The following is a 27,491-nucleotide window of genomic DNA, read 5'->3' as shown; positions in this document are numbered from 1 at the left end:
AGATGTAGCGGACTACAAACTTTATCAATGCATTTTAACTTTATAAGACAAGCGTTAACAATAATAGAGGTTAGCTATCTTTATAAATTTGAGAAAGATATCTATGAATTACTAAAATCAGCTTTAATTTCTTTGTATTTTTAGGAAAGCAAAGTTGACATAGAAGAACCTAGTAAATATGGTTCCTCACCTACATTTGTTCTAAAGATTATAAAAACTACCGTGTTTCTCATATAATAAGGCTGGGTCTTATTTTTTTTTTGAGCCCCGAAAGAATGGCTAGGCCGTCTTTTCAGGGGTGACTTAATTCCCGCCCTTGCATCTTCAGGCGGGCAGCGATGGCTTGGATGTTGACCTCGGCGTTGGTGGGGCACTTTGTATCGGGTCAACACAGGCAGCACCATATCCGGTGTGCAACAAAAGTACTTTCTAACAGCAAGCCCCCACCATTCCCCCATTTCGTATGTTTTAATATAGGCCTTAATTTGGGGGAGGGGCTTAATTTCATTTCATGCCTATAAAACATGCTGGGACTTCCTATTGGGGGAGGCCGTATTGTTGGAGAAACAGGGTAGTTAACCCCAATACCCGGAACAATGTCTAATAATGATCATTGTTGTCTTTATTGTTATGGCAGCATTGTCAAGGAATAGTGAGAAATTCACGCATGCATTTTTTTTTTTTTTCTGAACTCAAGTTTAAAGTGCTTTCACTTGCAATTAACAGGCCATCTCCTAAAGCGAGCAAAGGGGCATTTGCATCCTTTAAAAGCACACCAATAAATCACTTTAAGCATGGTATTGTGTGGGGAAAGAACTCCAATGCCTTCCACTAGGAGTGGATCCTGAGAGGTGCTGAGCTCTTAAGTCCTCCATTGCTTTTATAGTTTGTTGACACTCAGCACATCTTAGGATAAGACCCATTAAAACATTTCCAAGATACGTCTGTCAGTCACAGACCAAGAAATCACAGCCAAGTCCGCTCCCTAATCCATTAAAAACCTGTCTGTTATTCTTCCATCGAATGCCTTCAAAAAGCTAAAAAACATGGATCCCAAGAAGTAATAAACAAAAAAGGCTGATGATAAAGATAATGAATTTCCCACTGTACTTGCAGGATATCAGCACAAAATGAAGTTGAATCCAGAGCTCTGCTTCAATGACAGGGAGTGATAAGAGACAAGAAGAAAATAGCCAACTGTCTGGTTTGTCCAGGAAGTCGGGGCTGGTGGCATTGTCTATCAGGAGGGGGAACCGAGAGAAATGCCGTCAGTGTGAAAACAATACTTAGCTCAACCTGGGGTGGTGGGGGAAAGAGTCCATCAGCCTGGGCTCTGACAAGCACAATGACCATGGAGATAAAAGGGCAAATGGAACAAAACAGCCGGGAGCGGGCCTTGCATGCTGTATAATATGGTGCTTAATTGCTTTAATGGAAACAGTGCGCAAGTTAATCAACACAAGGACATAAAGCATATGCAGGCCTTATCGGTCTGCTTATGTCAACCAAATCACATGCCTGACAATGTAAATACAGCCAAAATTATTTGACTTGTCTCACTTGCCAAAATGGTTCATTATTGAGATAACCCTCCTGGGGGAAGGTTAAGCCAGAGACACCGAAAGTCAATGTTAATTTCAACAGCGTTTGGATTAGCCCATTAGACTGTTTCTTTTTCTGCATTACAGTAGAAGGGAGAAAAAAAAAAAGACGAAAATCATTCTGAAATCATACTTGAATTCCCAGTATAGAGGACGCATAAATTGGTTTAACCTTTTTTCCCCTTACAGATATTCTAGTGGGATAATCTTCTCAGTGTGGAACTTTATTGCAATACATTTTTATTTTAAGTCACCATAACGTAGCTTTATTTTTGTTAGTTCTCTAAATTCAGCACATTTTTTTTAAAGCTGGCATATGAGAACAATTAGCCATTTTACCACTGCAAAGAACCTCTGGCAGTTGGGGTCTGCTCATAACTCTCTCTCATGCATTCATTTATTCAAACATATTAACTGCATGGAACTGATATGTGAAATCAATTTGTAGTGATTTGTTCTCATTAAAACGTATGGTGTAAAGCAGACCCAAGTCCTTTATCATCAGGTATAGCAGTTCCAGAAAACTTAAAAGTTGTCAGAAGGATTCATTTAAAATCCTGAAGCAAAGCAAAGCAAAAAAACAAAACATAAGTGCTTTCCACCTCTTTCATAGACTTCATATTTATTCAATGCTGAGTTGGCATGCCAACATTTAGGCATGATGACACAATAGTTTCACTAGGTTTGGAATGACGGCATCTAACCAGACTCTCTACATCAGAGGTCTACAACCTTGGCAACATTATGACTTGTGGTCTTCAACTCCCAGAATTCCTCGGCCAGCGCATGCACAAGTCATAAATTTGCCAAGGTTGGAGACCCCTGCTCTACATGACATTGTCTCTTTTGCTTCTTTATTTTCTGGTATAACTTACATCTGGAGAGCCATCTTTATGGTTTTTCAACTCTTGAGTTGGGAGTTGAAGTTCATTCAAAATGATTTCCAGTTGGCTCAAAGGAAGTATGAATTGGCACACCATAAGTCTGTCCCTGGCAAGAGGCAGTTCACTTATCTAACATTATTTCTAATCCCTGTATTTATTGGAATTTAAAAAACAATCCCCATACGCCTTCATGCCTTACCCTGCCTAACTTTTGGGTGTAATTTAGCCCCATGCTCTTATGAATCTCCAACGCCCTTCCCATGACACTGCACTTTGTCAATGATAAATGTCACATTCTGAAGTTTTCAATAGATGATAAATGATGCCACTGAACTGTTCTCACAGTACTCATAAAACTTTGTCTGTTGGAAGACTCAAACACATAAAATAGCCCACGTTTGAAGGTCACAAGTACTTTAAAACATGTAGAAAGACTCACAAGGCTGTGATTTATATGGATGTCTTGTATCAATGTCTTTCTAGAGTGAGAAATATTTTTTCCCCAGATATTTCTGGTGAATAATAGTCACGAGTCTGGTTGTTCTTAATGAAACTACATGAGGACATCAGGCAGCCCCTACCTATGGTGAAGGGGGAAAGAATGAGGAGGAAATCTTGTACAATACGGCATTACATTCATTAGGCCATCCCAAAAAATATTACAAAAAACAAAGTTAATATTATTGGCCTTATATAAACTACCGTGTTTCTCCAACAATACGGCCTCCACCAATAGGAAGGCCCAGCATGTTTTTTTGGCATAAAATCAAATTAAGCCCCTCTCCCCAAATTTAGGCCTATTTTAAAACATGCAAAATAAGGGGGGAGGGCAGGGGGACTTGCCGTTAGGAGCGCCCCGCGGGCAGCAATTCCTCGCCACCAGCCGCTCCTAACGGGCGATCATGGCGAAGCGCGGAAAGCTCCCTACTCCCACCAAACACCTTTGCTGCAGACCCAAGACCTTTGGCACCCGCCGCTGTTGCTTTCCCTTCTGCCCATTCCGCCGCCACGTTTGGAGCTGCTGCTTCCGTGTTTGGAGTGCCGCCGCCATTTGGAGCTCCAAACACGGCGGCAGCTCGAAACGCGGAAGCGGCAGCTCCAAACATGACGGCGGGCGATCTTTTTATTTTGGTCCGTGCAAAGTTCAGAGTGAGCAAGAGAGGGAGACTGCGATGCCTCCATCCGAGATGGCAACCTCACTAGTGGATCACAACGTGGCTGGAAGCCCGAATCGGCGGGAAACGATGGCGATCTTTTTGGAGCGAGAGGAAAGGGAGAGAAGAGTTGTGAGGCGTAATTTGCAGGAGGAAGTGGGTGTACCCCACGGCAGGGAGCCCAAGGAAGAAGGGCCGGTAGGCAATGGAGAGCGTCCCGTAGCTCTGGAAGCAGCCTAGAGATGCGCCCAGGAAGAGGCGCAGATGCTGCCTTGTAGTCCCCAAGCCAATTGCGTGCGCCGCCTTTAGTTATGTGCACTCCGCGCTTTGGGCATCTCCGTGTGATCGCCACCCTGTCCTTTTCACCTGGCGCCCTTGATGCTTTCTGGCTCTTTAGCAACCAGCTTCGTGTTTCTACCAGGAGATAATTCCTTGTAGATATTGACTACCAGCCACGTTGTGATCTACTAGTGAGGTTGCCATCTCGGATGGACGCATTGCAGTCTCCCTCTCTTGCTCGCTCTGAACTTCGCGCGGACCAAAATAAAAAGATCGCTCGCCGTCATGTTTGGAGCTGCCGCTTCTGCATTTGGAGCTGCCGCCGCCGTTTGGAGCTCCAAACAGCGGCAGTGCTCCAAACGCGAAGCCGGTTGCTAAAGAGCCAGAAAGCAGCAAGGGCGCCAGGTGAAAAGGACAGGGTGGCGATCACACGGAGATGCCCAAAGCGCGGAGCGCACATAACTAAAGGCGGCGCACGCAGTTGGTTTGGGGACTACAAGGCAGCATCTGTGCCTCTTCCCGGGCGCATCTCTAGGCTGCTTCCAGAGCTATGGGACGCTCTCCATTGCCTACCGGCCCTTCTTCCTTGGGCTCCCTGCCGTGGGGTACACCCACTTCCTCCTGCAAATTATGCCTCACAACTCTTCTCTCCCTTTCCTCTCGCTCCAAAAAGATCGCCATCGTTTCCCGCCGATTCGGGCTTCCAGCCATGTTGTGATCCACTAGTGAGGTTGCCATCTCGGATGGAGGCATCGCAGTCTCCCTCTCTTGCTCACTCTGAACTTTGCGCGGACCAAAATAAAAAGATCGCCCGCCGTCATGTTTGGAGCTGCCGCTTCCGCGTTTCGAGCTGCTGCTGTGTTTGGAGCACCGCCGTCATGTTTGGAGCTGCCACTTCCGCGTTTGGAACACTGCCGCTGTTTGGAGCTCCAAAGGGCGGCGGCACTCCAAACACGGAAGCGGCAGCTCCAAACGTGGCGGCGGAATGGGCAGAAGGGAAAGCAACAGCGGCGGGTGCCAAAGGTGTCTGTAGCAAAGGTGGGAGTAGGGAGCTCTCTGCGCTTCACCATGATCACCCGTTAGGAGCTGCTGGCGGCAAGGATGCAAGGGGGGGAATTAAGTCACCCCCGAAAAGACAGCCTAGCCGTTTTTTCGGGGCTCAAAAAAAAATAAGGCCCGGCCTTATTATGTGAGAAACACGGTACATACCCTTCCTAAATCTGTATTAGAGCAACTAGGTGTCCTTACTTTTTGTATGATTTACAGAATGCTGAATTTTACCATTCAATATTGCAGAACCTTTGCTGGAGGAAGAAGACTATATCACAGGTGTCAAACTTGCTGCGTCACGTTGCTGTCACGTGACATTTCTCCCATTCACTGTGCTGGGGTGGGCGTGGCCTGTGTGTGACGCATCTGGTCCGTGGGCCGCCTGTTTGACACACCAGATCTATATACGTATTATTAAAACACTTGTTTTTGACACTTTGTAAACTTTCACTGGCTGAAATGCCGCATCTTAGGACAAAAATGTTGTCAGCAGAGTTATCGGGCTAACTTACAGAATGCTGGGACCTATTGCTTCGGAAGGGAATAAAATTTGGGGTTTTTGACCCTTGCGCTTCTGCAGTTTAGCACTGCTGCTGCACTGCCACACTCAATCCTAAACACCCAATTCTCTTTTTCAATGTTCCCAGACAGCTTCCTACGAGGGGGAATCCAGAAGGAACTGATATGATAGCTGACGATCCTTGTCACCTTTCTACTAACAAAGTGTTTGCTTGTGGGAAACCTGTAGGGAGAAAAGTCAAAGGAAAAAAATGGAGCAACAATCTCTCTGTATTTGCATCATGCTGGTCACTAGTGCATTCCCTCGTTCCATTGTGCTCAGCAGCACCCTTTAACCTGCCTGCTGAAAGGGGAAGGGAGGGAGGGGAGGAAGGGAAGAAAGGAAAATGGCCAGGGGAAGAATGATTTCCGATGCTCACTGATAGTTTCCCGCAAGAAAACTCTATGGGGAAGCTGACAGAAGTCGAAAGTCACTCCCACTGATTTTTTTTTGTCCACCCGTGGAAATTTCGTTTCTCTGTTTAGGTAAGCAAATACCTCAGAAATTTTGACCCAATGGGTTGTGGCTTGTCTAGTATGATCAGAAACTGGGGCTTGATTCTCGGAGGTATTTCTCTTTCCAAATTTGATCCTTAAAAAAAGAAATCCTAATGTACAACATTTCAATTAATTTCTATGTTCTTTCTTTTTTTTAGTATTCTTTTTTATAGACAGAAAGGATTTTCTCTGCTTTACCTAGGAGGAAAATGGTTTTCGGTGTAATGGAATTTTATATTTTCAAAAATGGGGGCATAAACCACTGTTTCTTCATCCAGCAGTTTTAAGTAAGACAGTAAGTAAGACAGAGGGTCCAAGACAAAACCAGAAACTATCACAACACCTGGGAGATATTCATTTGACCGTCTGCAGTCTCCTCCCCTCATTACATCTTAAGAAAGTGGCAAGATTCATACCCCAGGTTTTTAGCATCGATTTTTGTGCAACCTTTCTGCTAAAAGATTCCAAAGAATTTGAGAACCTGAACACAGTTTGGTAAATTTTCTGTTGTTTTGTGCTGCCCTAACAGCAAGATATCTTTTTTCTTATGTTCATCACACTACTTTGACTTTTTGTGAACACAAAACATGTACCTTTTGTAATCTGTGTCTGATATGTGCTAATCTATTTACTCTGGCAGGAGACTCTAAAACAAATGGTTAAAGAAAGAGTTAAAAGGCAGCTTGGGTAGTTTTGTGTTTGAAGCAGGTCTCTAAATGTATCCCTCAGCATGCTCTACAGAAGAGGAAATCCAAGCAGTGGCCTTTCACATGACATCATAAAAGCTTAATTTATCACCAGCCACCAAACATCGAGAAAATCATAACATCCTTTCAGGAAAACCATGTGCAAAATAATCAGATCTACTTTGATGACAGCTTTAATACGTGAGTCCAAGTAGGACACTCCAAAGAATAACCTTTTGCAGGTGCTTGTTTATAGCAGAATGTGTCCTCCCAGCATTGCTTTTGCAATTTTGGTGCACCTTTCGCCCCTAAGAGAATTTTTTTTGCTTACTGTTCTGTAGATGTGACATTCCAAATAAATAATAGTCTAAAGAGAATTCCAACCCTGCATTTCATATTTAGCACAACCAGGCTGACTAATATCCAAGTATAAAGGCTGGCCAACTCTGGTTAAGTTGAAACTTATTCAGTTTGGAAGGAATATATATTTGCAGTATGAAATGCATTGCTGGTTACTCTTGAACTTAGATGAGTTAGGACAACATGGAATAATTCCTTTTCACTGTCACTGAGCTTTGGCCAGAGAGAAGAATTCTAGCTTTAACCTTAGACTGTCTACTATTGACCTCACCCCTTTCCTAAGAGGTCTGTAGGGGGCGTGCATAAGTGCACCTGTCCTATTGTTTTTTTAATTTTTCTTATATGTACCCATTTCATGTATTCCTAACTATGTATATCCTTATACCTATTATCTTGTAAGGTGATTGACAAATCAAAATAAATAAAATAAATAAATAGCTTTCCACCTTGAGCAGTGTGTGTGTGTTATTCGCCATGCAAATAGCTAATTTCACTGTATCAGTTTTAAGTCAGAAAAATCATAGGCAGCTTCTTTCTGATTAAAAGTATATATGTGTATGTATGTGTATATATATATATATTTACCCAAAATGTTGTAACACCAGAGATTGAATATCGCAATAGCACTTAGCCATATATACTGCTTCACAGTGCTTTATAGCTCTCTCTAAGTGATTTACAGAGTCAGCCTCTTGCCCCCAACAATCTAGGTCCTCATTTTACCCACCTCAGAAGGATGGAAGGCTGAGTCAACCTTGAGCCTGGTGAGATTTGAACTGCCAAACTTTAGGCAGGTGGCTGTCAGCAGAAGTAGCCTGCAGTACTGCACTCTAACCACTGCGCCACCAAGGCTCTTCATGTCTTAAAAGCTGTCAAACCCTGCACTACAGCATTTAAACGCTTTTTTACATCACCCAAGCACTGAGATTTTGACAGCTCTCACAATTCATTATTCCTGATTCTAGAAAGGTGATGCTTACGTAGTTTATAGATGGTAAGCATTTAAACATGACAGTCAATGTTAGAAAATGAGTCCATTCATAACATGCTCTAACCACCTAAGCCACACTGCTGCTTCAATTTAGAAAGAGCTAGACCAATTTGCAATGCACAGTTAGAATGCAAGTTAGAATTAGTCAAGATTATCAAGGCATGTATAGCCATGTTTGGGATGTTTCTAAACCACAGACTGCCAAAAGCTAAAGATGAATGACAAGGAACTGATTATTCCAATTAGCCTGTTATGTCTTTTATAGCTGTCCTGTATTGTAGTCCTTATTGAGCACAGAATAAATATAGATGGTTAGAGGTGTGATTCAGAAGACTGTGGACATTTACCGTTGTTCCTTCCTTTTCTGTATAATGTTTACCCGCCTCCTCTTTCTTAAATCAATTACAACCTTTTTTCTCAGCTTGACACGTGTCTTGCAGTATCTTGATCTTAATTTCTGATTAAAGGGCTTTGGCATTTGAATTCTTCTAATTTTAATTTTCTAATCTGAAGTCCAGCTTTCTGGCCCATGTCTTCATGGACATAATCTCATGCCTCATGGAATTGGGAAACTCTACATACTTTCCATTTTCTTTCTGCTTTCTTCCTGGCAACCTTTTTTGGGCCATGCAGTTTGAAAGATATTGTGGCTTTGTAGTCTCTGTTTGTCCCAATGACACATGAAATCAAAATATACTATGCTGAAATTAAAGCAGTGCAACACAGCACGTATTGCTCCTCAAACACATCTGTTCTTCTATTTACATTTAATATGGAGATGCTGGACAGTCAAAAGGGGATTTGCCTTATTGTTTAGATTTTTATAAATGAACTGGTAGAGCTACATCTGCTAAAATAATTAATAGTATATCTTCGCTGTCTGGTTTAAGAACACACTCACAAGTATGTCTTACTAAAATATCTATATATTCCACTTAATTTTCAGGCCATTATCACTATATGCCATGCCCCTGGTGGAGACTGACTCTGAGGGAGAGGAGGAACAGCCGAAAGCGAGTAGAAGTGTGCTCCGGAGGTTGTGGAGGAGGCTGGGGAGGGGTAGAGGCCGGCTGAGCAGTCAGAGGACCCAGGCCCATCCCCTATCCATCCTAGGGCACGCAGGGAGGAGAGGATAAGGAACAGATGTGGTCTACTCGGGAGGAGAGGGCCTTGATCCTCTTCATGGGTTGCAGGTGTGAGAATTGCATAAGAGTTTGGACCCGCGTTCCGGCAAACGCTGGAGACAAAGTGTGTTTTATTTTGGTTTGAGGTTATCCTGGTTGGCGTCCTTCCAACAGACTGTGCCTTGTTATCTCCTCGAATTTGGTAAATACTTCTCCTGTTCTGTTGTGGAAATTTCATCATTGTAGCTTGTTTGGTTTTTATTTTCACCTCTATCTGCTCACTAAATTCGGACTGTATTGCTTTCTTTTGAAGACTATTTTTGAGTACGTTTTATCTCCAACTGAGAATTATTGAACAGTGGGGCCAAGTTGGAGGCATTAAAGGACATTTATTTACGTTTTGGATTTTGTTACATTTGCATTACACTCTGGGTCATCACACTATATGAAAATATTTTATGTGCCTAAATGCTTAATTACATTTAAAGCTTTCAAAGGCTACAGAAAATATGTTAACTATAAATATATTTTTGATTAAAGAAGCCAAAATCCAAAAATGATAATAAATAAGTGACAACCAAAACAAGTATCAGGGCCAAATGAAATTAGTACTGGTGCTACTTTGTCCCCTTCACGAACTTCTAAGCTCAAGGACTTTTAACTGAAAAAGACATTTTTGATCCACGGTTAAACATGTCTTGATTAATTCTCCCTGAAGCAAAGTGAAAGGTCATATCAGGAAAAAAAGAAGAAAACTATCATTTCCAAATGATTCTGATGTAATTGCCAAATTTAATTCAGATCCAGAAGAATCAGCAACACTGAAGCATTCTCTATTTTTAAACAGCGTGTCCTGTATTCCATTTACTTACATTTCATGTTATCCTCTTACAGATAATAAGATTTGAGGCTAGCTAACCCTTGAGATATATTAACTTTGTATGTTAAACAAATTAGGCTTCCACTGGATGAAATACAGATGCCTAGGTATTTATTTATTACAAAAATTGATAGACTGCCTAGTAGATTCAAGATAGTTCACAAAGCAAAGTGTAGTTCATAAAATGAGGAAGATTCAGTTTACAGCTAATGCCCATACCACTGGCACTTTCATATTTTGTGGAAAAGCCAGGTCTTGAAAAGCTTTCTAAAGGCAAAAATGTTTGGGATCTTATTTTACTTTTGGAAGCAGAGTGTTCAAACAGCAAGAATCTCGTTCCCTTCATGGGGTGGAAATTCTCAATAAGCTCTCTTATTGAGAATAACCATAAGTCAATCAATTTTGTTGGGTTATGCAGTCCTCCAAGTGGCTCGAGTCAAGCCACATCAAATATAATAACCAGCATTTCAAATTGGATCTGGAATTAAATCAGCAACTCATGACCTGACTCATGATAGCATAGCTGCTACATGGCTGAATTTGCCATATTTATTTAGCAGACGATGCACTTTGAGTCTGCTGAAGTTGCCAAATCATTTGCAGGGCCAACCTACTGTTCAATGCATTGTCTAGGCATGAGGCGATGAAGGCATAAGTACTGTTGTCAGGGCACCTGATTCAAGTAGATTTATTGTTGATGTACAAGTTGAAGTTGAGTGAACCACTGGCCACAGCCTATTATACCAGTTGATCTAGAGAAGATGTGGGCACAGAAGAACCCCAAAATTTCACACTTGCTCCTTTAAGAGGAGTGAAGCTCCATCCAACACCAACACTGGATCTGCAATAGAACTAGTTCTATTACCAAGAAACCGTCATTCCATTTTGTAGCACCAGGTTAGAACTTCTGCAGCAAGTGTGACTTAGTCAAGTCATAACTGTGTACACCATCATGGAACTGATGATATATCACTAAAGAAAAACCTCTCTCAGAGCTTTCATGCAGACGATAAATAAAAGGGGAAGAGAACTAAGTCCTGCAGCACCCCGTATTGAGCGTTATCCTCCCCAGCGCAAGCTTTAGATTGATGAAAACAGAAAGTAAGATTTGTTGAATTAGATATCTTCTGATAGTAGCTAGAGCAGAGATAAGGCCAGGCTGTTATATCTGACTATAGGTTGGAGAAATCAATGAAAGGTTTTTTGCGGTATCTCTACCATAAGATTTCTAGCCAGAAGATTCTGAAGACAGGAAGGTCAGGTTGTCCAAAAAGAGTCAATGGGTCCAGGAACCACAGGTTTCTATGAAAGCCATTCAAAGGTCAAGCAGAAACTCGGATCACAGAGCAAAGGAAGGAAGGAAGAACTTGGTAGTCACAGCAGTACGTATCAGGAAACAGGAGATCTGTTTCTTTTAAGGGGAGTAGGACTGAAAGACACTTAACCAAGGCTCCTAATTAAAGGAGTTCATGCTATTTTCTCTTCTGAAGATGAGCCATCTGTACCACTCAACCTTCTTTAGTTCACAGTGTTTGGCACTCTCCCAAAGTCAAGCTCTGAACCCCTGCTCTCTGAATTTGTATACATCTGTGCTGAGCCTGATTCCTCATTTACAAGTGGATGCTTGAAGCCTCCTCAGTTTCAGACAAGAGCCTGCCAGATGCTTCTCAGAATCAGAGGAAATTACAGCAACAACAGCTCAAATGCTCTTCTACCATGGACATCAACCTAGAACAATAAAAATGGTAGCTTCAATTATCATGTTTATCGATCAGATCGTGAAATCCGTAGAGGAGGTGGCGTTGCTATCTTCTATAAAAAGTCCTTACATCTAAAAACATCCAAGTTACCCAAGAGCTTGCTCTTCCTGAGACCATCGTCTGTGAACTGTCCTTAAATATCAAATTTTGATTCTTACTATGTTACAGAGCCCCTGATTATGACATCGAACATGTAAACAAGCTAAATTCACTACTAACATGGGCAGCATCCTGCCCACACGCTTTTATCTTTCTTGGTGACTTCAATCTACCGCATATTAACTGGATCCTAAACGAATGTAAAACTGAACCCATACATGCAACCTTCTACAATGCTGTAACAAACCTGGGACTGGAACAACTAGTAACCAACAATACTAGGCTTAACAACTGTCTCGATCTCATCTTCTGCAATAGTTTGGATTCAATTTACGGAATACAAATTAAAGAACCCTGTTCCACAGCATGATTGACTTTTGTCTCAACATACATCACACAAAAATCAACAATGTGATGTGATCCCCAATTATAACTTCAAAAAAGGCAACTATGATCTTATAGACAACGATCTCTCATCCCTTGATTGGCAATCTCTATTCACTAGATGCAATACTGTTGAAGACCACCATTACAACATATTTTTACTTGAAGTCAAAAGAGTCATCAAACTATATGTACCAATAACAACTCCAAAAACCAGAAAAAAACAGATTACCCATAACAATAAGGAAGCTTCAATCTAAAAAGAGATCACTTTGGCGGAAAAACAAATCTGGTCACATTGCCAACTTCAAAAGCTGATACAAAAATTTATGCCACCAGATAAAGACTGAATGCACCAATTATCACATTAAACAAGAGGAAAACCTACACACCAATTCCACCCACGCTTTTTAGAATTTTGTAAACAATAAACTAAAAGACTCAAGGTCCATCCCACCCCTGAAAGGACCTAATGGTAAAGACTGCAATGATGACACCATTAAAGCCAACCTCTTTAACACATCCTTTGGCTCAGTATTTGTAAACAGCAATGGATCATGCCCAGTATTTCCTAGTCGAACCACAGACAACTGCAATGATCTAATACATATCGATTTTACAGAAGACAATGTTGAAAAAGCACTACGCAATCTAAAACCATCTCTATCTATTGGACCAGATGGAATATGTGCCTACTTCTTAAAAAAGCTATCCACTGCCATAGCCGAACCTCTAAGCATAATCTTTGAAAAATCTTTCAGGACCAGCTCCTTGCCTAACCTATGGTCACAAGCCACAGTCATCCCCATCTTCAAAAAGGGAGAGTCCAGCCTAGTTGAAAATTACAGACCAATCTCTTTATGCTGCTTCCCCTGTAAAGTCATGGAATCAATTATTAACCAATCCATTATCCTCCACTTAGAGACATACTCTCTAATAAACAATTTGGTTTCAGAAAAAAACTATCCTGCAATCTGCAACTCTTTTACTGCAAAAACATATGGACTACACAACTCGATCAGGGCAAAGCAATAGACGCAATCTGCATAGACTTCTGTAAAGCCTTTCATTCAGTGGTACACGACAAACTACTCCTAAAACTAAAATCTTATGGTATCTCTGGACACCTGCATAACTGGATAGAAGCATTCCTGTCAAACAGACAACAAATGGTCAAAATTGGGAGCGTCCTATCAAATTCTGTACCTGTCAATAGTGGTGTCCCCCAAGGCAGTGTTCTAGGACCAACTGTCTTCATACTCTACATAAATGACCTCTGTGATCATATTAAGAGCAACTGCATTCTCTTTGCTGACGATGTAAAGTTGTTCAACACCACAGACAATACTGCTACCCTTCAAAAAGACCTCGACTATGTATCAGAATGGTCAAACAAATGGCAACTTCAAATCTCAACAAATAAATGCTCTGTCTTACATATTGGCAAAAAATTATATATATCAGAAAATAAAGTACAGGCTGAGTAGTCAAGATCTTGTTGATGATCCAAACTCTGTCAAGGATCTTGGAGTACTCATCTCTAATGATCTAAGTGCTAGAGCCCACTGTAACTACATAGCCAGAAAGGCATTAAGAGTTGTTAACCTAATCTTACGTAGCTTTTTCTCTGGTAATATTACACTACTAACTAGAGCATAGAAAACATTTGCTAGAACAATACTCAAATACAGCTCATCAGTCTGGAACCCACATTATGTATCTGATATTAACACAGTTGAGAAAGTCCAGAAATATTTCACAAGAAGAGTTCTACACTCCTCTACTCGTTGCAGAATACCTTATGCCACCAGATTTGAAATTCTAAACCTAGAAAACCTAGAACTATGCTGCCTTCGGTCTGATCTAAGTATAGTATATAAAATCATACATTGCAATGTCCTACCTGTCAATGAATACTTCAGCTTCAACCATAACAATACAAGAGCAAACAATAGATATAAACTCAAGGTTAATCGCACCAAACTTGATTGCAGGAAATACGACTTCAGCAACAGAGTGATCAATGTCTGGAATACTCTACCTGACTCTGTGGTTTCTTCCCCAAACCCCAAAAACTTTAACCATAGACTTTCTACTATTGACCTCACCCCTTTCCTAAGAGGTCTGTAGGGGGTGTGCATAAGCGCACCAACGTGCCTACTGTCCCTGCCCTATTGTTTCTTTTATTTTTTTATATGTATCCATGTATTCATAACTATGTTTTTACTTATACCTATTATCTTGTAAGCAATTGACAAACCAAATAAAATAAATAAAAATAAAATAAATAAATTCCCAGCCTTCATGGGTACAGAGGTGTGCAATAGTTGATGATAGCAAGCACCAAAGAAAGGTCTAGAAAAACCAGGAGGAAAGTAAGTCACAATAAAAGTAATCTATCAAGGTGTCCATTGAGCCTTTCATCCCTTGCTTGGCCTGAAACCTAGAAAATGCATTCAGTCTAAGATTCCAAATTGTCAAAGCCTCATCAGTTCTTTAATACTTTTTGGAAAGAGGAAAGTTGGAGATTGGCTCATTATTTTCTAAAAATCTGGATCAAGAGCAGGCTTTTACTTCTATTTCCTTAAAGACAGTTCTACACCCTTTTTTCAAAGAAGTATTGATCACTTCCTAAATCTGGTTACATACACCATGCCCAGATACACAACTAAACCACACAATATATGAATCCAGTTTACAGTAGCTGGATTCATAAATTTCTAGAATAAGCAAATGTTAATTTAGATTGTTGTGAAGATGATTTATATGTTAGTGCCATATGTTTTTTTTAATAATAAACCTCTTCTGCAGTGAGCCATAATGAAAATTGGACCATGTAAAATAACTCAAATAATTGTTTAACTCAACAGAGCCACAAACCACTGTTTAATATGGGCCACTGATTATCAGAATGAGTTTTAACAAAATACAGGAAACCATCATTAAGTTTTGTGGTTTGCCGCCAAGGTTTAAGGCACGATTTAAGGACTGAGAACCAAATTGATTTTTCAAACTATTAAAAGATAGTTATTTCTTGCAGATGAGATCCTTGATGGATATTTGATATTACAATGTTTTTCTCAATAAACAGCAAAACAGAAAGACAGCTTCGTTTCCAGTAGGACCTGTTTTTGGAATTGCTTACTTTGGTAATTAAAGTCATATGTTTTCAGTAACATGAAAAAGTTAAGATCTTTATTAAGAACATGACCAACCCTCTCACTATGTAATTAATTCTGCCTGCCTCTACCAAAATTCAGTGCCTGACCCTTCCAAAGATTGCTCATTTCTATTTTTTCAGTGCTTAATTCTTACATAGTGATATATGATCCAAATAAAAACCAAATTAAAAATTAAAAACCAGCAAAAAATAGTTTGGCCTATGGGTTAAGGCACCAGGCTGGAAAGCAGGAGCCCATGAGTTCTAGTCTCACCATAGCCATGAAAACCATCTGAGTGACTTTGAGTCAGTCACTCTCTTTCAGCCTATCCCACCTCACAGGGTTGTTGTTTGTAGGGAAAATAGGAGGAGGAAGAAGTATTTAGTATGTTGTCTGCCTTGGGTTATTTGTAAAAATAATAAAGGCAGAATACAAATTAAATATATCAGTGATAAATAATAATTCACTTCTCTTGATACAGATATATATCTTTTATATTATTTTGATTTTAAAGAAAGTAAGGCAGAGAAAAAAAATTCTCAAATAGTCGAGAAAGAGGAAAAATAGAAGCACCAATGAAGTTATTCTGTGAACTGCTTGAATTTATAATGACGTCTTAGGGCAAAAATACATTTATCCAATGTGGAGACCTTTTTTGGCTGAGCATATTAATACATATACGTCATCTTTCTTTTCTAAGATTATTCTAGGACCATATTGAGAGAGATCAGAACACTAAGTATGTTCCATGTTGATATGATCCATCAAACCTGGTCAGCTTTTACTATTGAATGCAGAGACCTTGTGGGGGAGAAAATAAATGTAGCAAATAAAATGGAGGCTGCACCCTTTTCCTTCATGTCCCCTCATTGTCTAACCCTAACACACCCCATTTTCTTCCTCTAGACGAAGTGCCCAAAGTGTGTACGTGTATCCCCAAAATTCAACGGCCTTAAGACCTCCCTGCACCCCATGCGCATGTGCGCATGACCCCTACATGTGTTACCCGTTTCCCCACACATGTGCACGTGACCTCCGTGACCCTGCATGGCAGAGACCTGAAGACCAGCTAGCTGGCGGGAGCTGAGCTGAGGCGACGACTGGCATACCCACAGAGAGGGCTCTGTGTGCCCCCTCTTGCATGCGTACCATAGGTTTACCATCACTAGACAAAGCCCCCTGCGGTCCCAAATAGAACAATGGATAGAAGCCTCCTTACCACCTCACAGCACAGCCCAACAAAGCGGATTACAATATATTCTAGGGAAATCCCAACCTTTTACCTTCAATCAGGGATGTGCCCTGATTAGTTCAACATTCCAACTCCTTCTCAAGGGGCTTCCCCAAGTCTGCTGCCCTTCCAAAAGTGCCACCTTGCTAAACACTAGAAATAAACCCATATGCAGGGACAAGGACTTACCTGCCTACCCCAAATCAGACCTCTAGGATTTTCCTATTTGTAGCACCCACATTCTGTAAAAATCTTTGCATGATTTGGGTTCCTTCCTTCTTGTAAGCAGACACCCAACAATTGTAACGAACATGGTTACTCTTCTCAGTGTTATGCTCTATAGCTGTGCATTTTCCACACTAATCCTTTCTCCTATGTATTTACATGTTTTGAATGTATTTATATGCATAACTAAAAACATCTAGAAGACGTTTTCTACTCAGCCTCAAAAATTACAAAGCTAATTGAAATTCCTGGTATTTAGGGATAAATCATGATTAATGGCATTTACAGTAACTTTTTGTTAATTCAAGTTCAGAAATATTTCAATTTTAAATTAGAAATCATGCCGATATGCCACTAAATGAAACAAACTGAATACTGCAACTATGTGACAGAGATACATCATGAGATGACAAACTGCAGCAAGGTATTAAAACTCCATAATTACAGAATAAACACATTGTTAAAATACAGTAGCAAAGTGATTGTACACAGCTTTTTCAATATGAGAATTGTCAGCAAATAATAAGCATGTTGGTATTTATATTTAAATGTATTCCAGACAATGTATGTAGATATTTCCAAGTAGCCAATTTCATATCTTTTACCTGTACTTACCTCTACTGAAGCAACTTCTAAAATATTCCCATATGGTTTCTTTTATGCCTTGTCAATTCATGTTCTCAAATAACTATACTCCACGATCCAATAAACATGTTTGGCAGGATTATTAGTAGTACAAATTCATGTTTCTCCAATTGCAGACACTGAAAGTATTAGAACTGAACCAACTGCGCTTAATATAATACTGGATTGCAATTTGAATCCATTTTGTTTTATTAGAGTATATTTTTGGAAATTTTAAAATGCTAAACAATGTAATGCCTACAATATTTAGGATTCGTCCCCCACTTCCCGGATATTCAGAATTCCCCCACACCACTCCAATCTTGTATTCTATATTTTCACCCAATATAAGTCTTCATTAAATAGTAAGCAAATCTTCCCAGTTCTTCATTATGGGACTTTCCTAGAAAAACGTTTCTTTCTGAGATCCTCCCACTTATAGTGTTCATGGTTATTTTGGCTACATTGCCACTCACTTCTAAATGCTGGACGTAGAACAAACAGTATTTTAAAATGTATTTTTACAAAGCTCTTACAAACCATGGGGACTTTTCTAGACTTAACATGCATGGCAGAAGCAATACTTAAACTTTTAATCTGTATTAACACATCATAAAGATTTATTTCTATTTTAATATATTGCTATGCATGGAAAATCATGGCAGGGTAAATCAGTGTGACCTATATGCTAATTTTATGAACTCAAAGTTCTCCTGGGAATGTCACAAATCTACATTATTTAACAAGAGTGGTAGATTATACACTTGGCTTCCTGATTTAGCTAAAAGATGTGTAAAAATATATGCAGGCAGACAGCTTTTTGGCTGCCCATCTCAAGAAGCTTAAGCATGTAAATTATTATCTATAAATCTAATTGTAATTCATATTCACTAAAGAGGCTCAGGAGTTTCCTCATTTGGAGTACAGCAAAAAATAATTTATTATTTTTGGATGTGTGTGTGCAGAAAGTACCCTTTCACAGCTAAACAACAAACCTTGAGGGAATAGATAGTGATGAAACAGGACTCATAATCCAAATTTTGGGATGATAGAAGAGCCATGCCAAAAAAGAAATTATGAAGGATTTCAAAAAGTTATTCAAATACGCCAGATCTGAGAAGTGAATTATGAGGTGAGCTGAAAACATGCATTGTCGTGTTATAAATTTACTAACATTTCTATTTACACTAGGGAGGATACCAGGTTCTTCGTAAGCGATATAATTTAGTTTTAGGTGTTTTTTTCTGGTATGTGGTTTATGCTATGTATATTTCACGATTTGATGAGCCTTTCTGGGGCCAGCCCAAACAAAATTTCCTGGAATTCTGATAAGATCACAGTATGGACTATCCTTCTTATTTCCTGTTGATAATTTGTGGAAACATGATTTTAAATTACTCTGATGTAAAAATATTAACACAGTGAATACTTCTTGAATGAAATTCAAGTTTGTCACTGTTATCATGCTTGGGTAATTATAACAAATGCAAAGATAAAGTAAAAGATGACCAAGATTATCCGAAAAGAGGTTTCTTTCCTCCCCTCTTTCAAAGAAAAAAAAAAAACCTCATGTAGATAAGAACAGCTTTACATTCTTTCCTATCTCTCTGCCAAGTGTGCTCCTTGGAAGCCAAACACAGTAGACGAACCTTATTCCTTCTATCTAGCATATTGAAATTTTCAACAGCCATCTAGTGGTGGCATACATGGCAACAAATGAATATCAACCTTTTACATGCATTGTCTAGAAAAAATCACTTTGTTTCTATTTTATTCAGGATAAAGCTAAGCAACAAAAGATTGTGTATTTGTGAGCAAGCCATTCATCGTTGTAAAGTCATAATTTTATAATGGAGCTCATAGTAGTCTGATAAAGTTCTCATTGCTGAGTTTTAATAGTCCTGGTGCAACTGATACTCAGGTCATTCACAAGTTCCAGAAAAAAACCAGCATTAAATAACTTTCTAACCATTTCGGAGCATTGGGGAGGAACTCTGTAAAACCCACTGATGAAATACGGGCTGGAAGTACAATAGCAGGCCTTAGTGGATTGTGTTGAAGTGACACGCAATGAAGTTGATATCAGAGAAGCTGGTTTTACAATAAAGAATCGGTTCCTTATATGACTATTTCATTTCTTACACCAAACATGAAAAAACATGATTTAGCTGGCAACTAATGTTCTCTTCTTAATTGTATCTATTTTCTGATATTTCATCGATAATTATGGAATATTTTCAAATATGATATTGACAGTTACTTGATATTATTTATAGTTAGAAATTGCTGTTTCCAATTCCAATTAGCAGGTGCAAGTAAAATACAGAATTACAATCTCTATTTCCTAATTGCAAAAAATTATCTAAATGAATCAGTTATAGAAAACAGAGTACTCAAATCTGAAATTATAAATAGAAATGCAGTGATCCAGCATACCAACACTGAAACCCAGTGTAAAACAATCACCTAGTCAAAATGAGAAAGTGCTATCAAGTAGTAGTGAAATAATATAGAAAGCTACATACATAATATATGCACACAAATGCCAGCTACGTATTATATATAACTTGTTAGTTTTTGTGTAAGTCCTAACAAAATTGATAGTGATTACTGTACATAGATTATAAATGCTTTTATTTCAATTCCATTTTCTTTGTTCAAACTACTTCCATATAGCAGATCTGAGCCCAAAGAATTATTATGAGTTTTAGTTTTCATGAGTACTTTGGAATCAAGACTGTATATTTAAATCCGTTGTTTCAAAACTCCATATTCACAAAATATTTGTAAACCAATTTTTTTTTATTCATTTAAAAAATTATCACTGAAACTTCACCCACATTCTATAAACTTGGAGAGGCAATCAATTTATCTAGGGACCGCCCAAGAATTTGTCTGTCCAAGTCCAAATTAGAAATCTACCTAAACCAGAGGTGGATGAAACTTTTCACCTATTTTGGACGGCCCTCTGCAAATGATTAGCTCAGATTTCTGGTGAAAGATATCTGTTCCTTCCTGGCAGCCTTCTCTTGGGGTATGTGTCTGTGCTGTGCACATGCACGCACACACACACACACACACACACACACAAATGTAGAAGGGGAGGTTGTATCAGAAAGAGGAGAAAAGAGATGTATCAAAATAAAAATGGAAGTCCTTGCCTCATCCTATTCATTGTTTACACCACTAAATATTATCCTTTTTATATATAACTGTTATTCCAATTTTTAATGAAAACATAAAACTAATACAAAGTAATGCAGAATTAAAAAAAGAAGAAACAAAAATACAGAAAAAAGATTAAAAAATAGAAGCTTCGGGGTTTAATTTTTTGCAGCAAATACAAATATGATTACAAAATTATCTCTTACAGAACTCTATGATTACAAAAAAGGTACTCTTTTCTATTAACCAGTTTTTCATAATAATGAAAACCACAAATCTTTTTTTCCTGTTTCATGCAAAAATCTCCACTAGATTTAATCCTGAAGAAATGAAGCTCTCAATTTTTTGAGTTGGCTTAAAACAACCTGTCTAGCTTTCGCCCAAACTTCAGTGTTATAAGAAGCAAATTATGCAATTCTAGTCACGGCCTCCACTTTTTGTTTTATTGTATTTTGCTTTGTTTTAGGGATTACATTGAAATCCAAACCCTTTTCAAACAAAGCACTTCTCTCTTTTTAGTCACTTGATATACACCTTATGGCTTAATGCCAAACTCCCAATAGAATTTTGCAAGCTAATCACATTTAATAGAAACCTTTTATAAATACAGCTCCCAGAATGTTTATATTTCAGCTTCAGTCAGATTATTTTTTCTTTCAATGTATTTCTGGATAGAAGATAGAAACTGGTTATACAAAATGAACAGTTAAGGTCCCCCCCCCCCGCCCTTGTACTCTTGACTTATCCCTACAATCTCTACAGCTCTAGGTCTGTCTATTTGACTATTATTCCTTTCCATGTCCTAAACTGGGTTGGTGGCTGGGGCTGACATGCTAGCAGGAGTAGAAACCCAGCCAAGCAGCCCTCTCCTCTTTGTCACCCATTAATAATGCCCTGGTTGATAGTCTTGTGAATGATTGAAGTAAATGGATTAGGTATGCAAAATTTTGGTGCATGTTATTAAGAAGATTAAGTCTGTCTCTGTACCAAAACCAAATGGAAGTAAGATGATAATCAAAGAAAATACTTCAAGATAATCAGCTATATTTGTTACTGATTCTCATGGGTATCTTCTTGAGATGTAGCACATACTATTTTGACAGAGCCTGGTCAATTACTTCTCTTAAAAAGCCATTAATCAACCATGGAACTAAACACTATGATGCTACGTTATTAGTTATAATTTGCAAAAATCTAGAAATTTACATATAATCTACATACTTCCATCCATCATTTCTATGTCTTCATATAATAATTGAATGTTATTGTAGAAATAAACTAAGTGGGGTTGTGAACACAATATTGATTGAATGGTAGAATTAATGGCATTTGAGTCAAGGTAAATGCAAGTATTTCTCTTAAATAACTTTGAAAACAAATCCTAATACACTTCAGGTTTCACATACACACAAGCACATATGAGTTTACACACACAAATATAGATTTTGTAAAAGCAAATCCTGAACCATTCATAACTGCTCCTTTGAACTCTTCTCTCAAGACAAAATTACTTTGGTCCAATAATGATTTTTTATTTGAGATTGGTCATAATTAATATCCTCTTTATGCTGTTGATCTAATAATTGTTCACAAGCATTCAGGAAACGTTTATGACTTATCTTCTAACTATCACCAAACAAGACTCCTGCAATATTTGGTTCAAAATGATAAGGCTCAAATGATGACAAATTAAAATTGTTATTTTATCCTATAAATATTACATGATCTGATGTATAAACTATCTGTAGGAACAAGTTTTTCATATAAAATGGGCTTGACTGGTATATGTTTTTTTTAAATTTTTTATTGGTTTTTAAAAACAAACATAAACAAACAAAACATAAAAACATCAAGCTATCTTCCATAGGTGTACATACAGGGTGCCGGTTGGTTTACAAATTGTTTTGTGCTTCCATTTCGTAGTCTTCAATTACAATTACATTACATATAATCTCATATTGTCAATCAAAAATTAAATACCTTAGTATCATTATTAATCAATCATTTGACTATACTTTTATTCATTCATGTTTTACAAGATAACCATAATTTACTTAGTTTATTTTATAACAGTTCATATTATCATCCCAAATCTATCCTAAAATCATTTTGTAGATATAATAAGAAAGAAGTACATCTTTACATATTTATTATTTTCTAAAAGTGTACATATTTCATTACTGTACTTTATTGTCTAACCATTGATAGAAAAGATCCCAAATTTTATAAAATTGTTTATCCTCTTGTTCTCTAATTTCAAATGTCAATCTACTCATTTCAGCACATTCCAATATTTTCTTAATGATTTCCTCCTGTGATGGTATTTTCTCATTTTTCTAGTTTTTAGCAAATACAATCCTAGCCGCTCTTAATACATTTACAATCAGGTATTTCAAGTCTTTACTATATATTTCAGGTAAAATTCCCAATAAAAATATCTCTGGTTTCAAGTCTATGTTTTTTTGTCATTTTTTCCAACCACATGTGGATTTTAGTCCAGTATTTTTTAGCATCCACACAAGTCCACCACATATGGTAATATGAGCCAGGTGTCTGATGACATTTCCAACATTTTTCGGATTTATTCTTGAACATTCTTGCTATTACTTGTCGGGGGAAAATGCCACCTGTAAAACATCTTGTACAAATTTTCTTTATATGCTGTTGACATTGTCATTTTATAATTTTGAGACCACAATTTTTGCCATTTCTCTAAATCCAAATTTCATATCCATATCCAAAATTCTTCCCCCAAGCAATCATAGTTTTTTTTTAACTTGTTCTTCTTCTAGTTTAATTTCTAATAAATATCCATATTTTTTTTAATCACCTTTTCATCAGTACCTGTCAAAATCTTATCTAAGTCAGTCAGTTTATCATAGAAACCTTCTGTTTTAGAATCTTTATCATACCTTGAATGTATTTGCGCATATGAGAACCAATTCATCTTTATACCTTGCTCCTCTAGTTTTTGCACAGATTTAAGTTCACCCTTTTCATTCAATATTTCACCATATCTAACTGTTTGTTCCTTTTTGTATATTATAGGATACGAAAATGCTTCAATAGTCGATAACCAGACTGGAATTTTCAAATAACATTGTCTTTTAATCTTCTCCCAGTTTAACCACAGAGACTCCCGTATATAATGTCTTCTAAAATACCCCTGTGTTTTAGTTCCTTTGTACCATAAAAAAGCATGCCACCCCAACAACAGATCATGTCTTTCTAATGTCAACAATCTAGTATTTCTTAGTGTTATCCATTCCTTAACCCACATCAAATTTGTAGCTTGGTAGTACAACTCCCAATTAGGCAAACCAAATCCTCCTCTTATTCTAGCATCTTACAAAAGTTTTAACTTTATTCTCGCTTTCTTACCTTGCCATATATATTTCAACACAATTTTATTTAAATCTTCAAAGTAGTCTTTTCCAAGCCTAATTGGAATTGTTTGAAACAAATATAAAATTCTGGATAATATATTCATCTTGATTGTTGAAATTCTCCCTATTAGTGACAGTTGTAAGTTTTCCCATTTCGCCAGATCTAGTGCTATCTGCTGTTTAAGTTTAATATAATTATTCTCTTTTAATATACTACATCTTGCTGTCAAATATATCCCCAAGTACTTGATCTTATTCGTGTCTCTGTTCTTGCCATGTGAACATTAAACCTTCTGGAATCAGCCATCTATAATTCACCTCTTTTTTAAGTAGCATTTTAGTCAGGAATCGGTATTCTCTTCTCATCTCTCTCACTCTTCTGAGTATTTGTTTCAAGACCACAATCTCCTTGTCTTTGTATTTCAATGTTTTCTCTTTTGCCACTTGCAATATTTGCATTTTAATGGCTTTCTTTGTAAATCTAATGTGAACTTCTCTTGGTAAGCTATTTCTCATCGCATATCTTGTGAAAACTCGATAAACCTCATCTATTCCATCCATCATTTTCTCTTGAGTTATTTCCAAAGCTTTAGCCAGTATTTCTATCATTATCTCAGCTAGGGTTTGTCCTTTTTCTTCCTCTACGTTTTGGAATCTAAGATAGAATTCTGATCTATCCATCTCCCATCTCAACATACCACTTTTATCTTGTTCAACCACCATTAATCTATTATCAATATCTCCAATCTTCTTGTCTCTTTGTTTATCTTCTTCTTCAATTTTTTGGAATCTCTCATCATACTTCAACATCATTTGTTGGATGTTCTCCACTTTTTCATCGGTTTTCTCTGTTCAATGTTCTCTGTTCTTTGTTCTCTGTTCTTTGTTCAATGTTCTTTGTTCAATGTTCTTTGTTCAATGTTCTCTATTCTCTTTTCAATATTCTCTGATCTTGCTTGAATATTTTGAACTCCTTACATAATCATCTGCAGAGTCACTTTTTCTTGTTCTTTTTCTTGCTTTAACATTGTCTGTATTGAACGTTGTCCTCCAGATGGTGGAGAGGAAGAAGTAGAAGTTGAAGAACCAGCAGCTATAAATTTCCTAGTCATTTTAAGCAATTCAAAATCTTCAGGCTCTTCTAAACCATAATCCAATTGTGGAGTAACCAATTATAGTTCAAAATAAAAATAGTAGAAAAAAGAAGCCCAATAATAATAATAATAATTAAAAAAAGGGAGGACAAAATTTCTTCAGGTTCTTGTATACCTTAATCAATCAATAGTTAGATAAAGAAAAAGACTTAAGAAAAAAAAAGGAAAAAAAGGAAAAGGAAAAATTCTTCAGGTTCTTCAACACCTTAATCCAATTGAAAGATCTCAAATAGAAAAAAGTGCATAAAAAAAATAAACCAGAAAGGTAGATGAAAAAAGAAAAATACCAGGAAAGGGAAAAAAAAAAAGGCTTTTAAGGCTTTCCCTTTAAAATAAAAAGCAAACGTAGAGATTGGACTTCCAAAAAAAAAAGAAGAGAAAAACAAAGACAAGCTCCAACAAAGCCAAAAAACCCAAATAGTTATTACAAAAAAAAGATAAAAAAATACAATAAAGCTGGTGAGGAGGGATAGCACAACTTAGGAAAAGTAAAAAAGGCACATTGCACTTTGTTTGATTATCCAAGACTCTTATTATAACTCTCTTCTCCAAAAACTTATCACCTTTCCCCCCCCTACGTTTCAATACCAGACTCCAGCTGTTGATAGAAACCAAGAAGAGCACCTGCAATAATACTCTCCCATGCTCTTCCCTCTATCTTATCAAATAGCAATGTGCTTGAAAAAGAGTCTCAGTTCTTTCTTTCTCAGCTTTGTCTGGTCACAGGGAAATAGAATATTTTCAAGCCTCTAGTTGGCAGTGTTACAAAGTTTCTTTGCTCTCACTTTCCCCCTCCTTTTCCGAGCAGGATATAATAAGAATTAATAAAAAAAGAAAAGATATTTTTTTTAAAAAATGAAATAACTAAAGGGAGCCTCTAGCCTAAAATATTACAAAATCAAAAAGGAGAAGAAAAAAATAGATATAAACGAAAAAACCAGTCCAGTTTCAAAATACAAGATCATATATAGAAAATCCAGCAATGATAAAAAAACAAAACAAAACATTACTTTGACATTCCTGTTTAAAATCGCCGCTTAATCACTTCTGTCAAAACTTTTACAGATTCTTTCTTTTCCTTAGGGTGTCCTTTCAGATCTTAAAATAAAAAAAAAAAAGTTTTCACCAAACCGGCACACTCTCTCTTTCTGTTCTCTTCCGTTTCGGAGCTGTCCCAACTTCAGCAGCTTTAATGGCTGCCTCTTTGCCGCTGGCAAGAAGAGCTTCTCCTGGATCTACCAGGGACTTTGCGGTATCCCTGGGATCGACAGGATGCGCTCTTCACTTTTCACTTTCACCGTCTCTTCTGGACGGTTTAGATCTGATAGGACCATCCAGGAGCAAAGATATCGGCAGCGATCTCAGATCTCCAAGATCGCATGCCGTATCGTCACGACACAAGCTCCGCCCTCCCATTGACTGGTATATGTTTTGTGTGGCAAAATCTTTTAGAGATTCCCCACTATATGGAGATAAAGAGGTGTGGTTCTCAATGCTTTTCTGTTCTGATCCTCACCAGAACAGTATCCTTAAAATTATTCTTCCTCCCTCCCTTTTTAACCTTTGAATTTAGCTGTCCATGCTAACTTTTCAAAAATATTGTTTTAATTCAAAATATAAATGTGAAGCTGATATGTTTCAGAATGTATCTTCTACATCTTCTATTATTTATATTTACAACCTAGCAAATCTAGTGTTCCAAAAACATTACTGAAAAATACAAATACAACAGATGAATAGCTAGCAGTTTACTTGGAAATGTAGCTATATGATTAAGAGAAAATTACAAGTACAAAGTAGAGCATCCTGTGATGGCTAGTGGTAGTAGGTAGGATCAATTCTACCACTTTGCGTGTTAATCAATGCAAATTTTAGTCAAACTAAGGACACAGCCTTAAAAATTAAGTTTCTAACCTGCCTATGTATATCTAATATAAAGTCAAGTTTTGATATAGGAATATATTTCGCTATTACTATATACAGACATACCGTACACATAGCGTATTTGTACTCTGCATCAAAGAAGCCTTCATTGGCTTCAAGAGAAAGAATTTCCCAGAAAAAAAAAACAATGAATACACTATATACATTTTAAGCAGTTAGGCAGTGACAATCAGTGCATTATTGAGATATTTGCAAGACAGAGTACAGTTGGCCCAGAGGTGACCTTTTCAAAGAATGATCACACCCAAGGTTCCCCAAGCACTATTGCATCACAGCAACCAGCTTGAAAATAA

The 27,491-nt window shown here is 37.7% G+C and overlaps 1 protein-coding gene across 3 annotated transcripts in view; it reads right to left on the bottom strand.

The window, feature by feature from the left end:
* The window catches only part of GMDS (GDP-mannose 4,6-dehydratase), a 271,812-nt gene that overhangs the window by 7,075 nt on the left and 237,246 nt on the right, over window positions 1-27,491 (bottom strand). The window lies entirely within an intron of this gene.

The sequence above is a fragment of the Notechis scutatus genome, chromosome 3 (assembly GCF_049901735.1).
Source record: "Notechis scutatus isolate UNSWTSFEM ecotype Mainland chromosome 3, rNotScu1.2, whole genome shotgun sequence".
Classification (NCBI taxonomy): domain Eukaryota; kingdom Metazoa; phylum Chordata; class Lepidosauria; order Squamata; family Elapidae; genus Notechis; species Notechis scutatus.
The sequence above is the reverse complement of the archived record's forward strand: the minus strand, read 5'-3'. Positions and strand labels throughout refer to the sequence as shown.